The sequence below is a fragment of the Coturnix japonica genome, chromosome 24 (assembly GCF_001577835.2).
Source record: "Coturnix japonica isolate 7356 chromosome 24, Coturnix japonica 2.1, whole genome shotgun sequence".
NCBI lineage: Eukaryota > Metazoa > Chordata > Aves > Galliformes > Phasianidae > Coturnix > Coturnix japonica.
This window is the reverse complement of record NC_029539.1, coordinates 1,298,972-1,312,580: the sequence shown is the minus strand read 5'-3', so window position 1 is coordinate 1,312,580 and position 13,609 is coordinate 1,298,972. Positions and strand designations below refer to the sequence as shown.

Genomic DNA, 13,609 nt, shown 5'->3' with positions numbered 1-13,609 from the left:
CACTTTGCTACCTCTTCATTTCCAATGGCTTTGCCACAGGCAGGTGGTACCCATCCTCAGACTCAACCCGTCCTTCAGCTCAAAGCTCAGTCCTCCACCAACATCCATCTCTCCCTTTGTAAAGTTCCCTTATAAAGCAGTTTAAAGGACAGCTTTAAAGCCCCGTGCTTTCTCTCTGAAAAGGGGCCTTTAATACGGTTTAATTAAAAGGTCATCCAGCAGAGCTCGTTTTTGATGTCAGCTTTGAAATCCTGTCCATTTTGTTTCCATTCTTATTCTTTTCATGTGTTTAAATCTGTGCATTTCCAAATAAGGTCTCTGTTACTCACTCCTTGAACCTTAATGCTTTCTGTAGCACTGAACAGTGACAGAGTTATGTGAACCTCTCTGCCTCACTGGGCACATTTGTTCCCTCAGAAATCAACACAGCATCCATAGACACTGACATCTGAGACAGCCCTGGTGCTCTGCATAGCACTGAGTTTCTCTTTAGACTACGTGGATTGCACAGGGTGCCTCGCAAGGAACCACAGAGCAGGAAAGCAGGTCCTCAAGAAAGGTGAACCCCTAATTGGAAAACACAGGCTCTCATGTGCTGCTTTTTTTGCTGTCATCTCAACCAGGTTTGGTTCAGGACCAGGTGAAGTTTATTTCCCAGATCAGCTCGGTAGGTTAAATGTGGGCACCTGGTGCTGCTTAAATACTGAGCCTTACAGGAGAGCTGCCTGTGCTTTTCATTAGGTGAGTTTCTATACCTTCTTCTGGGGTACAGAGGGGTTTAGGGCTGGAATTAGTAAAAGTTCTGAAGCAAAGTGGTGGGGATTAAACAGGGGTATGTTTTTGTAGGTGGATGCTGGAGATTTCAGCTGGATCTTCTCTATACCAGAGCCAGGAGATTGAGCTGCTGCTTTCAGGAACCTGTGGCAGGAAAACTGCTGTGAAAAGTGAGTAATACAGCATAATGTTATAGTATGAATGCTATTTGAACTGGGGTGGGGAGATAGGGCTGTGTTTTTATCCAGTTGCACTTTGGAGAGTAGATGCTTGAGGATTAAGGAACTGCTGGGCAATGAGGTAAGGGTGCATGTATTGCAAGTGGTGAAAATTGCTTTGATAACATAAATATTGCATATAAAAACACTGAGCTGGGACAAAGATTGGAGAAACCTGCGAAACTAATGTGGGGTTTGGTGCCTCTTCACCCTCAACTGCTTGATTTCCATCTGTAGCTCAACCAGCTGCTGGAGCCTTTTCCAGGGTGCCCAAAGATCTGGAAAGCCCAGACGAAGAGCCCATATCAACAAACAGCTTCTTGAAGCACCAGCACTTCTACTGGATCATCTCCCTGTTTGTGTGCTGGGATGACAACGTGATCAAAAAGAGCTTTAAGTACTGGGAAGCTGCAATGAAAGGTAGGAGAAAGGCATCTCACACAGTAGATTCTAAGAGGTGTGTTGGGAAGGTGCTGCTTTGTGCTGTGCCACCTCTGTGTGAGAGCTGGGATCCAAATAGCTTTAATTTAATTCCTAACCTTTATGTGCTTTGCATAGATCACATAGACAACAACCCGTCAGTGGTGTGGTTGCCCAGTGGAAGTGAAAGCTGCCAACCTGACGTGCACAGTGAGTAACAGTGAGCATTGAGTTGTGTGTTTCAGAATTGCTTCTGCTGTTCTGGAAATGGTGGATGTCTTTAACCTTTGTTTCTTAGCACGTGTGTTATTGTCATATGTCTTTTCTGTTTGTTATCTTCTGCTTTTGGAAGCGAAATGGAATTCAGTGTTTCTCTCCCATTGAGCTGCTGTTCTGATCCAAGCACCCTCAATGTCAGATATCAGCGTGCTCTTGTGACACTCGTGTGCCTGCACATCTTTGGTGTCCTTATGTTCCTACTGTGGGCTTCTTTTGTTTGAATCTGACTCTTTTTTTCTCCTGAATATCTTTAGAAGCAGCTTCAGCATAAGATGAGCAGGTTACAAAGGACTCGTGTGAACTGCAATGGAGCTCCATGCAACAAGGGGATGGCAAGGACAGCAGCAAGCCGCGCTGCAGGGATTCTTGGAGTAGGAGGAAGGTGAGGAGTCTCAAAGGAAACATGAGGTCATTTCCCCTTTAACACAGTACATTGCAGAGATATTTCAACAATTAATCAATATCTAAATCTGCAGTCCATTATAAGGCTTGGCAATGTGTTATTTTATAGTCTAACAAATGGAAGCCTGCCTGTGCTAGTAACTTGAATCCCTGAGCTGCAAGAAAGAAAGGTTACTATCACATGGCAAGCGGTAACTTGCTCCTCCCTGCCTCTTTCAAATGAGGTCAATTACATTTACCATTTATGGAAGATATTCTTCCAATTAAGATGATGAAGACCCAAGGAATCCTCTTTTCTTTATTTTAAACTTTTAAAAGCAATAATCGTTACCGAAATCTGGGAATGAAGGGCAGGGAATCTCTCTGCGTAGGCAGCCAAGTGTTACAACACTGCCTTGGCTCCAGGCTCTGTGATGCTGCTGAGCCCTATTGTAGCCCATGCTGGAACATCTGGTCCATCTCATGATGGATGGTCAGGCTGTGGAGTCTGGTCTTAACTGCTGCACGAGCCTCAAGATTGTGGGGGCTGAGCAGCTGTGTCCGATGTACTGAGCACAGAGCTGGGTGCCTGCATGGCTGGAGACACTGCTGGGGTTGCAGTGTTGTGCTGGGAGGGACAGGCTGTGGATTGGCATCATCTATTGAGTGTCTGAGCATGGTCTTGGACTTGCAGGTTGTCTGGGCTTCCCCAGCTCTATGAGTAAGGTCCCAGTGAGGTGTTCTTGGCAGGACAGAGGTATGTATGTGGGCCTTGTGGTTAGGGCAGCGATCCCTTTCTACCTTACTGGTACTGCAGCCAATGGTTTTGGCTGGTATTTATTCCTCTGCTCTGCTTTTTACCTGGTTAAAAACAAACCATTTGGCTTGAGCAACTTACCATCTCCTCTCAGGAAGAGAGAGGAACAAAACCCAAGTGTTTATTTTTCATGTGCCTTCCTCCCTGTCCAGAGAAACAGATGACACTCCTCTAACTCTTCTCTGGAAGTTTATTTGGGGTAGCAGACAGTGAACAACTCTGCACCCTCCTGTTAATTAACCTGAGCTCTTGGAGATGGGGAGGGAGTGGGCTACTGCATCTATTATTAAACAGGGGTTATCAGTGGACAGCATCACATGACTGCGAAGGCATTAGTCACTTAATTAGCATTAAGAGGGCAATTATTATCTTAATAAAATGACTGATTATGACATTGAAGTTGTATTTGAGGTTTAACAGCTGCAGCAGCCTGACTGAATTGTATGTTTGTTAATCCCTCAATGAGGGTGTTCTGTTTCACTGAGTGATGTTTATTTAACGTGCAATAAGTGTCTTAGTGAATCTCTATTAAAGGCATATGTGGAAACCTTAATTTGAAGCATTACAGAAGAGAGCAAGACTGTTCAATTCATAAAATCCTATTTAAACATTGTGAGCTCCAAACCCAGCTAGTGCCAAAGCAAACTGTATCCTGCAAGTCCTTTGCCAGATGTCTCATGTGGGGTATACTCAAGGTCCAAAGAAAATAAGGTCTGAAGGGAACAGTTTGGCCATTGAATCTCCAATCCAGCCTATATAAAGGGGTTTCGTTTCCATTCAGGAAATACAAACCTCTTCTGTATGGATCCTGTTCAAAGTGTGTTTGCTGAACAGTTCTTCCCAGCAGCAGCGATTCTCAGTAACACCCACGCCTGGGAGCAGAACTAGATCTGCTGGAAAGATTTTGGAAGTACACTAAGCCTGACTGTAAGTAACAGAGGACTCGAGGTGCTCTGTGTGCCACCTACAACTGCCTAACCAACTGTGAGCTGTGCTGATGATGTGCTGGGTCAGACTTAAGGTGAAGACTTGGCACATTTGAGGGTTGGTTGTTGTGTTTTCATCTCGTGTGTTCTGTGACTTCAGGTAACTTGCTGCTGCTTGGTGCCGTGGCTCATAGCCCTCTAAGCAATGTGCTCCAGGGTAGTGTGGGATTAACATCTGAGAGGCTGAGATGATCTCCCTGTAGATCCTGACTTCACTCTGAACCTGACCCATTTCAGTCTGAACATCTCTGGTGTTTTGCAGGTAGGTGCGTGTTCGTTTTGCCTGTGTTCAGAGCCTTCTGGACACAAACCAGGTATGAACTGGCACCCTGTATTAACACTGAACTCAGCTAAGAGGCAAGATCCCTTAGTGCTCACTTGGTACCAAGTTAGTGCTTGAGACTTCTTGGCTCTGATGTAGATGCACATGTACAGGCAAGGCATAGGCTGCATCTTGAGCTCTTCTGAGTTCTTTAACAATTCAACTCTGCATTTGAACTTTTGGGCTCTGATGCCAGTTTTTTAGGTCAGGACATCACTTGTCCATTGAATCAGGACTCTGCTTTCCTTCCACCTGTGTGTGAACTCTTCCCACAGGCCAATAGAGGGATGGGTAGTGCTGGCAGTCATTACAGCATGAGCTGTGTTGGCTTTGAGTGAAACACAATAATTACACAGGGAATGACACTTGAGGCTCCTGGGAACTGTCCCAACTCTGTGCTGGTTCCTCAGGTGAGTGCTGGCAAGCTGTGTTATCTGTGAGACACGACTGTTGGTATGAAGCCTTCATGTCTGTGTGAGATCATCTGCTGCAGTAATGTCCTGTGTGTGTTTTCTCATTATAAAGGCAGTTCTGAGATACTGTCCTGCCTTTAGAGGAAAATGGAGGGTCTGAGAGTATTGCCTGGGGCTTCAATAAGGCCGTGGCGGGCAGCTTTATAAGCTGTCTTTCATCCAAGAGACTCAGTTACCCTTATGTCAGAGGCTATTCACATCCTGTATGGGCAGGACTGTCTTCTCACTCATCCCTGGCTCTGCTGGTTCCTGTTGTCTCTCCCTCTTGCTGTGCTTCAGCCATGGTGTAATGTGTGGCTGAAACCCCTTTCTTTGCTGTGTTGACCCTTTATCTGGCCTAGATGCCAGCAAAACCACTAGTAAATGCTATGGCTCCTGCTCTGACCTTGTAACAGCATTGGTTGGAGTGGGAATCCGCCGTCCAAGAGTGGCAAGGTTTCTGGCCCCATACAATGGCTTGGCTGTGTTCAGCAATTTCCCTTTCCTTGCTCTTAATTTATTCAGAGCATCAAGCCAAGTAGACCCACAGGCACAATCGAAACATGGGATAAATATTCTCAGTGGCTTGATCTATAGGAACAAGCGCATGGGGGAGGGAATGAGTTCATCTCCTCTGTGCTCCTGGCAGGGCTGTTCCTACATCTCCTATGTGCCACAGTGGGGTGATAAGCTGGTCGCAGGGAGGATGTTCTGTCCCTTCCCTGGAAGAAGAGACTCATCTGAGCCTTCCTCTTGGGAGCAACCCTCAATAGGCAGCTCAAGTTTTCCTTTTTCTCTCATCCCATGACTGTTAGGGAATATCCAGCCCCTTGCTTTGTCCAGAATAATTCCATTCTCCAGAGGGTTGATATGTTTCAGCATCTGTTGGTTGGCTCTTCCCTGTAACTTACATTTTGGCTGTTATTTCCCAGGTTGGTGCCTCCAGCCCCCACTGATTTCTTTTGTTCTTGGAGCTGCAGGTTCATGTAAGTATGTTTCTATGTTAAATATGGGTAGGGAAGGAGCAGGAATGTCCTTCAGTCCAGAACATCTCTGGTAACAGAGCAAAAATGGATCCCTTCAACCTTGGTTTCAAAGGTATCTTAACTTGCTTTCTAAACTTATCTCCAGACTTTCCAGCTCCGTTTTAGGAAACCTAAAAGTCATCACTATGATTTCTACCATGTCCCAAACAGGTGAGCAAAATGGTGTGAGCTCAGGTACGGTGATTGGGATCAGCCAGTTCAAAAGGCACCCTATGGGAGGTGACGTGATAACACATCATTCTACAAAAGGTTTTGATCTCCTGGTGCAGACACAAGGAGGAGGGTGAGCAAGACCTGTGTTCAGAGGTCACTTTGGTTTTTGAGAGAGGAAACAGCTCGTTTCTGATGGGAAGTATTTTAGATTTCACTTGCTTTCTACTGCTGTCTGCTTCCCAGCTCAGACAACTGTTCTGTTCTTCAGCGTGCTTGCCCAGAGCTGTTGTATACGACAGTTAAACAGTGTTTAAACAGCCATGAGCCTGTTTATTTACTGAGGCTATAAATTATCTTGAAATCGGAATTCATCATACTGCAAATGCCATGTTTCAACAAGCAAGCTGGCACTCTGCTAGAATTGCAATCTAATAGCCCTCCTCGCTGCTCTGCCAAGTTGCTGTCAAGGGCAAGTGTCCTTGCATGGGTAATTGCTGCCTTACAGAGAATCCTGGTATACTCAGAGTTGATGCCTTTGAGTTTATCTGCTGGTGTATTGGGGAATACTGCAGTAAGTGCAGGTCTCTGATGGCTGAACCGTGCTTCAGAGTGAACTCATGCTTGCCAGGGTTTGCCATTAAATGAATGGGCTATCCAGTATCTTCCAGGCATCAGCAGAAGTTGTTTCCAAGGTGTGTGAGAGGCTGATGATAATCAAGGAGCCAGTGGGATTTTCTTCCTCTCCCAGCCGGTAGAAGGTAACTGTTCCTGGAGCAGGTGGCTCTTAAACAGCAAAGCCAATAGTATCCTGTACTGTGCTGCTGGGTATATTTCTTTGACTGTATTAGTTCTCCTGAAGCCACTGATATCGTGAAGAACTGAAAGGATCTGTCTGAAAACACTTGAGCACGACACTTGTGCTATACAAAGTGTGAATCTATTGTCAGGTAACGTTGGTCTGAAGTGTTTCATCTTGGAGATTCAACCAGTCAATATTAACAGCCATCAAAAGCAGCTGCTGTTGCACAGTTCTTCTAGTAGATGCTATTTCTGGTCCTGTTAACAGCTGCTCCTCACTGCAAAGTGAGTGTGGACCTGGTGGTCCAGATCCTGACTGTTGTTGCATGAGTTGTGTTGGTTGGGTTGGCTCATTCTGTGGCAGGTTGAGAGCAACAGCCGGTCATCTCACTTACCTGCTCTGTGCTGTGTAAATTATTGCATTCACAGTTCTGGAACCACACGGACTGGAGATGGGAAAGATCTGAGGTCATCCAACTTCTCCATTCCCCCCACAATAGGGAAGGCTTGTTCCCTTCCACTGGATTTTCCTGTACTTGGTCCAGTTTTAAGTGACTCAAGCATTAGAGCTTTTCTTTTTCTGCTCCCTTGGGAGGCCTGGTGGATTTCTCACTCTGAGAAATGTTTTCCTCATTCTCCACCTGATTCTGTTCCTCTCTCGGATTCCACATTGCAGATTCCACAGTGGAAGAGAACATAAGGCTGTGGTGGGTTAATGCTCATAGTGTTATTGGAGAACTGGTTAACTCTTTTGGTGTCACTTTGATTGTCCTGAAACAAAAAGGATGTTCCCTTTGGATGGGAAAACATCGAGATGAGTGTCTCTAAGCCTGGTAAGCATTGATAGTTTGGGCAGTATGGGCACCAAGACCTGCTGGTCCTCCTGGAAATTAGATGTTTGTGGAAAGATTTCTTCTATAGAGCATAAGCACGCCTCCAAATGGGAGATTACCACCCTTGGAATGTTGAACTAAATGGCAAACTGAACATATGGTAATGGCTGTTCTTTACTTCTGGCTTTGCTTGTGCCTAGCACTTAGTTGAGAAGCTTGCTTTTCCTTAACAAGCATAGGATTGCTATTATAGCATGGATATTATAGCAATAGCATGGATTGCTTTCTTTGCTTTATCCTGCCTGTGCTGCCAATGCTGTGCAACCAGTGGCTCAGCTAATGCTGAAGTAGCTCTTAAAATATCATCTGCTAAATAGATGGGTTGTGATGGGATAAAGCATCTTCCATGAAGGATGAGTGGGATCAGGCCTTGGAGACGCTGTCAAATGGGAGCCAGTATGAGAAGAGGCAAGTAAATATTTAACATGTGGTTGTGCAAGGGACAAGACTGGAATAAAACGTAATAATGGCAGAGATGTTAAGGGTGGGGTGGGCACTTGGTAGGGGTTGAGAGGTCTGTGGTAGCGTAGTGCATCATTTGATGGGGAGCTTTGTTTTTTGTCAGGAATCACCTGAGAGGCTGCTTTGTGCATCACCCTAATTGAGCAGAAGGCTCCGTGACACATTCTCTGCTGTGGTTTGACCAGAGGTGGGGAATTACCTTGTACTCTCATCTCTTGTGGTGTAACAGAGGGCAGCTAGTGGGTCTGTGGTCCCCTGCAGCCCATTGCTGCATGCCAGCCCTGCTGCTGGTGTTCTTGGAAAGAAAAGCTGCTCTGCTCTGATGAGAACCACAGCCGTGCCACTTGCTGTGGTGGCAGAGCCCAAGATCATGACTAATTGGTAACATAAAGAACCACCTTCCGTGCAGCCTGATTCACCCGATCCTTACGCAGACTCACTCTTTCCATCAAGGAATGTTTGTTAATGCAGTGCACGCTGCTGAGATCACCCTTCTGGCAAATGCCTGCTGTGGTATGAGACCCAGTCATCTGGCAGCACATTGCTTACTGCAGTCTCCAAGGCAACCCTCCATGCTGTTCTTCTTTGGAAGCTCTGCGCATTCGTAAAGAAGCTGTCATCCCTCTTACTGTAAGTGCAGCAGATGTGAAAGATTTTACCTGTGCCAATGAGCCCCAGAGCAGGATGCTGTTGCTCAGAGGGGCAGTGCTGCATTAGGTATAATGCTCCTCTCTGAAGGGCTCCGTCTGTCCACTCGTGGCATTACAAAATGTCTCCTGCTTTGTGCTCTGTGCCTTTTAATGTGTCTGTAGCCAACAGCGTTTGCACAAAGAGGCTGAGCTGCCACCAGGATCACAGAAGATCTCTTCTGAGTCACAGCTTTGCAGTGCTGACAGCTGCCACAATAAGAATTCATTTCGGAAGGCTGGTCCCAAGGTGGATTTAATGGTCCTGCACTAAAATGTGAATACTTCTGGTGTGGAAACAACTGCAGTGTGGACCCTGGTGTTTCATAGAGGCTTCTTTGTTTCTTCTGAGCTGCCAATTGCATTGATAAGGAAGAACAGCCATCTTCTCTGCTATGGATGCTGAACCTGACAGTTCAGAGGGGCATTTATTTGCCTCCAGTGCCCCATCAGAAGCCCTGTGGGAGGCTGCAAATCAAATAGGGTGGATATCTTCTCTTCTGTAACCCTGGTACATGCTTAGCACTAGTAAATAGAAATCGACTTGTCAGTGTTATGCTGGCCAATGCTAAAACTCAGTCTGGAACTGTAAGGCCTCAGGTTTATGTTCTGTCTCCTCTCATGTTTGTTTTTCTGACTGATCTGATGGTTGTGCAGAAATCAAGGCCTGGCGCTTTCTTTCTGCAAGGGTATTGCGATTCTTTAGGGGTGAGCAAGGGAAAAACTCTATGTCCTTTGTGTGGAAGGAACCACAGCTCCTTGCCTCCCTTGGTAGGTGATGTGTAGTCCTGGACCAGAAGAATTGATCCATCTTCAAAATGGCATCTGACTCTATTTCTGGTTTGTTTGTTTTTAGGGTCGTCAACATACAGCAAGAGTCTCTCCTCTTTTTGGAGGAAGCCCAAGCTGCCATCTCAGAAGGGTGGCTGAACCAAATAACAGCTGACATTAAAACAAGGTGACTGCAAGACCTGCCTTTGCCAAAGCATCTCATGTTCCCCGTGGGTGACAGTGAGCTCTTTATTTATAAAACTGTTGTCACTTTTATTCCCCACTGTGAGCTCTGAGAGGGATGGTGTTAGATTAGGCATGAGCTCTAGTTTGCTGTGGTTTGTATGTCTGCCCTGTGTCGAGTGGCAGCTGTTGGAAATCCCTCCCACTGAGCTTTCAGCTCTTGCCTTTCCATCAGCCTGCTTCTAAACCTGGGCAGTTCACCTCTGTCCCTGCTTTGCTGTGTCAGCCCTGGGTTTCTCCTGTGATGGCTGCCAACTGTGCCAGGCAGCTGGGATTCAAGTGTTCAATCAGGCGCTTTCCATGAACTCTGCAGTGTCACTTGACATTCCCCAAAGGCTGGAGAGGATAACAGGAATCTTCCTCTCGCTCTTAATGCTTCTGCTACAGGAGATGAGTCCTGTTCTGCCCAGTGCACCCATGATCTGAGGAGCCCAAGTCCAGGAGCATCAGCTGGGCTGGAGCTGCTGAGCATAGAAACTGAGGAGGACCAAGGTATTTGGTAAGAGCAGTGAGACTATGGCCATCCAAAGGTGGATCTCTGTATGGTAGAGTCTGCTGGGTGGGATTTTAACTTATCTTGTGTTTTTTCTTCTTGTCTCCCCCTCAGCAAACTGGAGGATTCATGCTGGGGACACAAATCAGCAAGCAGGCAGTGGCATGGGAAGTGGGTCCCTCTGCTGGTACAGAAGTGATTGCAGGGCATTAATACAAATCCTAATACAGGTATGTGTAAAGATAATGAGAACCTTCCCAGTGATGTCTGGTGCTGCCTTGATCTTCGTACTACACTTCCAGCACTATCTAGAGCTCAATAAACTCCCAGTGACCTACAGGACTGTCTAGAGACACCAAGTGCATTGCTAGTGCCCTTGTGGTGCAGCCTAGAGGTCCCCAGGGCCTCCTGGGCATTTCTAGACAACACTGGAGGGCACTGGGAGTGTATTAGGAGTATCTTGGGGCAGGAGAGAGGGAAGACAGCATTGAAACACTGCTAGGAGGCTCTAGACAGTCGTGGGATGCACTTAGAGTGTTGAGGGTGCTCTGGGCTGCACAGGGAGAACCTAAATCCCACGGTATCAGATGCACCCTGCGTTGAAATGAAACACAGTTTGGGTTCTATCAGCTTGTTTCTATTAACATGGAGCAGCAGGAGGACTGTTTCTTCTAACGTGTTGCCACTTGGGGGCAATGATCTGAACAGCAGCAGAGGGGAAATGATTTGGAGCCTCCTGGTGAACTGGGAAAGACTTGAAATGGGCTGCTGGAGGGAGCTCCTCGAGTTGGACCCTCACCCTGAGAGGGGACGATATGGGTCCCTTTTATCCCCCACAATACCTCCCTTAAGCATCTTGCAGGCAAGGCCAGCTGCTATGGACTGCTTAGCTCTCCTCTCCATCTGGTGCTGCCTACACTTGTTTCCCTTCCCTGCCTGCTCTTTCCTTTTCTCTGCACTTGTTCCCCTCAGCTCCCTCCCCTTTGGCCTTTGGATTTCTCTGGTCCTCCTCCTGGTGATGTTCCAGGAGCTTTTGTGCCTTGGCTGAGAGGGACATCTAGTGGGGTCTGGGCTCCAGGGCACAGCTTGCTTTAATCTTGCTATTTTAGCTTGGTTTAATCTTGCTATTTTATTCTTTAGTTTTGCTCCATGAAGAAATGGTTTCTGTAGGAGCAGGAGCTGAGCTCTGAGTAGTCCTGTGCTGTTTGCTTTGGAGCACAGAGAGCATCTGATCTGCCAGCTTATCGTGTGACTATTTTTCTGCTGTTCTGATGCTACATGAGTCTTGGCTGGGATTTCCTTGGTTTCTCTGATAGCTTTTAGTAGCGCACAGGAACTGCTTGTTCAGGATGCATCCAGGCCCCTGATAACCCCCCACCCCCATTGCGTGTCTCACAGTTTCCCCAGAGCTGATCTCTAACTGCAGGCTTTGTCTCTTGCTGAAATCCTGCTCTTGGCAATCCTCCTTGGCTTGCTCTAATGGGCTGCAAGAAGCCAGCAATAGCATCAGGGAAGAAAGCACGTGAGGGGAAAGGTTGCTGTGCTCTCACGTGAGGCTGTAGGGAGTGGGGAGGGGGTTATTTAGAGGATAAACGATCTGTCTCATCATGGAGCCCCAAGCCTGTAGGTCTGCAGTCCTGATGGAGGTCCCAAGCTTGATGTAGCTTAGAGGGAGTTGCAGCACTGCATTGGCACCTTCAAGGCTGTGGGAGGTGTGAGCACAAAAGCTTGGGCAAGGAGGGAAGCAAGGCAGTAATCATGCTGCTCCAATGGAGCAGGTGCTTGCAAAGCTTTGGGGTAGGGCAGTTCTGTGCTGGTTCCTTCCTTTTGTCTGTACAATACTCTGACCTAGGTTATTGAATGCTGGAGGCTTAAGGATGTTGGCCTTTCTCTTCTAAGGTGAAGGTGATGCTGGAGTCGTATTAATGTTTTCAGCTCTTGTCCCAACCGCTCCAAGCTCTGCCTTGCCAAACCCACGAGACCACAAACACGACTCATCTCGAGTTATAGGCGCAGTAAACACATCCAAAGCAATGCCAAGGTTAGTGCTGTGTGTTCCCCCCTGCTGGCCTCCTTTGTGTATCAGCTGATGTAATCCAGAGTTTGCAATCACCCATTCTGGTGTGGGTGGCACTGGGAGCCCACAGTGGCTGCAGGAAGGAGCTCTGCAGTAGGGACAGGCTGACAGCAGAAGTGACTGCAGCCCTTTGCTGGCAGTCAGTTTCTGGTTACATGTATGTTTGGGGCATAAAGGAAATGTGCTGGCAAAAGCAAGGACGAGATCCACACTTGAGCCAAAAAGGCTTTTAAGAAACCTTCCTTCTCTTTCCCCAGTAATTCAGGGCAGATGATGCTTCGTGCAGGGCCTGTCCTGCTGATAGCTGAGAATGAGCACTCATTTGTGCTGTCTCGAGGTGAGGAATGGCTGGTGGGTCTCCATCTCTCTGATGCTGTGTTTGTTTCTTGACCAGTAGGACTGGACAGAGGGTCTGCACAGAGGTAGGAGAACCTGCAGGACCCACAGGAGTGGCTGTGGGGAGAGGGGAGGGGAATGTCTGGGCAGCTCAAGCTCCCACAGGGAGCTGAGTGGCTTGTTCTGGTCCAGCCTAAGCATCTCTCTTCCAAATGCAAGAATGAGAGCATGGCCAGAACAGAGCACTGCAGCTGTGGCACCCTGGCACCCAGCCCAGGTCTGCCCATGTGTGAGTGTTTTGTCAGAGCCCCTGGTCAGTGGGTGCCCCCAGTACATTGCTGCAGCATTGTGTAAGCACTAAGATGTTTCTTTGTCTCTTTGCAGGGAGAAATGAGGCACAGACCCTCCCCTATGAGCCCCAGCAGCTGTGCTTCTGGCACACTATGGCCAATGCAGCACCTTGGCAGCCCTGTCTGCCTGCAGCACTCTGGTGAGACTACGAAGCAGTTAAAATCCTTTTAAAATCCTTCTGTCCCCTGGACAAAGAAGCTGGCAGCAATGGAGAGCAGCTGCATGCAGCACAAATCCATCTGCACCCACAACCAGGCTGGACTTTGGATTTGAGGAATGGTTTGTGAGCTTGTTGGTGGCTCGTGCTGTTTTATTTATTGTTTTCCTTGCAGTGTCTTTTGGGCTGTGTGGCTCTTTCTCTTATTTTTTGCTTTTCTGCTTTTTCCTTAGGGCTTGTTTTCCTGGCCATAGGAAGCAGTGTGGCTGAGCATGCAGAGCAGTCCCTGTGCCAGCCATAGAAGAACCTGCAGCAGTGCTGTCCCTGTGTTTCCATGTAGGAAGCACAGCACGAAGGAGCTGAGCTGTGCCTCTCTGCATTGGAATGGAGCCTGAGGATGCCCAAAGCAGCACATAAGGTAGGAGGAATAGGTGAAGGGTTTTGGAGCACTTCCATTTGTGATGCTCAGCCCCCTCCTTGGATGGCTGCTCACA

At 47.4% G+C, this 13,609-nt stretch overlaps 1 long non-coding RNA gene across 4 annotated transcripts in view; it reads left to right on the top strand.

Annotated features, from left to right (window-relative positions):
• The first annotated feature begins 260 nt into the window (after positions 1-260).
• LOC107324171 overlaps positions 261-13,609 on the top strand; it is a 29,544-nt gene continuing 16,195 nt past the window's right edge. The window contains exons 1-16 of one of the 4 annotated variants that reach the window (XR_004309593.1): positions 261-741; positions 847-944; positions 1,230-1,412; positions 1,551-1,622; positions 1,946-2,073; positions 2,767-2,829; positions 3,671-3,816; positions 3,976-4,137; positions 5,582-8,188; positions 8,455-9,645; positions 10,089-10,200; positions 10,309-10,424; positions 12,094-12,235; positions 12,529-12,896; positions 12,992-13,237; positions 13,349-13,533. This is a non-coding gene — a long non-coding RNA (uncharacterized LOC107324171). The other 3 variants (XR_004309595.1, XR_004309596.1, XR_004309594.1) reach the window with 3 other exon arrangements.